This window comes from Trichosurus vulpecula, chromosome 1 (assembly GCF_011100635.1).
Source record: "Trichosurus vulpecula isolate mTriVul1 chromosome 1, mTriVul1.pri, whole genome shotgun sequence".
Classification (NCBI taxonomy): domain Eukaryota; kingdom Metazoa; phylum Chordata; class Mammalia; order Diprotodontia; family Phalangeridae; genus Trichosurus; species Trichosurus vulpecula.
Window position 1 is genome coordinate 134,108,612 of NC_050573.1, and position 1,771 is coordinate 134,110,382.

Sequence of the window (1,771 nt, forward strand, 5' to 3'; positions counted from 1 at the left end):
AACCCAGATCCAAGGAGGCTCTGCACTTCCACTCTGGTCCACCACTTAATTCCTCCCACATAGTGGGCCTGGGGCCAGAAGCAACTGCAGCTCTTGAAGAAGCACAAGAGCTGCACCACTTTCACGCCCCTAGGGCTAGGGCCAACAGGGAACTCCTTTCACTCTGAGCTAGCAGTTTTTCCACTAACCTTCTCTGTTGTCTTTGCCATTTGTGGGTTGAGAAGTTTGGTAACCACCACAGCTCAATGATTCAGGGCCCTGTGACCCTGAAAAAAAAATTACAGTTTATGGGAGTTAAAACACAAGATCAAATCTCAGCATGGTATAGTGAGAAACAAAATGGCTCTGAAGTCAGAGAATCTGGGTACAAACTCTAACTCTGAAGTCACTTACTTGTATGACCCTGGAAACATTACAGAACTTCCATGGGCCTCAGTTTCCTCTTGAGGGGTATTGGACCAGATAAACTATAAAATCCCTTCTCTCTCTCTCTCTCTCTCTCTCTCTCTCTCTCTCTCTCTCTCTCCATATTTATATAAATAAATATATATATATACACATATACACAAAGTATATATATGCATATATACACACAGAGTACATACATATATATGAGAGAGAATATATATGCATATACATACATGCGTGCACACACAAATATATATATATGTATACATATGTATATACAAACACACACACACACACACACACGGAGGGGAGAGAGAGTAAAAAGAGTACTGGGCTTGGAAGACTTGAGTTCAAATTCTACCTCTGACACTAGTCATGTAGCTTTGTTCAAGCCACTTGTGTGTGTACCTCAGCAATTTGCCTTCTAAGACAGAGATTGATTATGGTCTGTGTTGTTGGAGAGAGTTCCCCACATTAATAAAAATCACAGGTCCTTCAAGTCTTCCTGTGTATCTCTTGTGTCCTTCAACAAGATACAAGTTTTTTGTTTTGTTTTGTTTTGGGGGAGAAATGAAGAACCAGAACTGAGTTTTGTACTTACTTCTCTCCTCCCTCTGACAGAATGGTTGCTCAATAAATGAATAAGTGGCCAATTCAGCCAAAACTGGCAAGTCAGATGTCTATATAGACTACAAGTATTCTTTGAGGCATATTGGTCAGAATGGTGGACTTGGAGTTAGGAAGATTTAACATTAAATAGTGCCTCAGACACTTACCAGCTGTGTAACTCTGGACAAATCCCTTAACCTCTCTGGGACACATTTTTCTCATGTACAAAATGAGCACCCATATCACAGTAATAATGTGAGGATCAAATGAAATAACATGTAAAGTGCTTTGCAAACATTAAAGCATTATATAAATATTAGCTGTTGTTATGAAACTATTTCATATTTCAGACATGCAAGAATTAGAATGTATGGCTTATTTTCTATCAGTGTTATGTTCAAGTTAATTTTCCCCTCTTATAAATAAGCTGACATATGCCTGGATCCCATTTACTGTATTACATCTGAGGTTGACTAATTTTATATCAGGGACTCATTTATTTTGCACTATGAGAAAAGGGGGTAAAAATGTCTACATGCCTATGGCAACCACATAAAAAGAAACTTTGTGAAAGTGTCTTGCTTCAGCCAGATGAATAAGTTTAATTAGATGTATACTAGGTGTTATAGTGATAGTGTGCTGGGCCTAGAGTCAAAAAGATCTGTGTTCAAATTTGGCCTCAGGTGCTTACTAGCTGTGTGACCCTGGGAAAGTCATTTAACCTTTGTTTTCCTCAGTTTCCTCATTTGTAAAA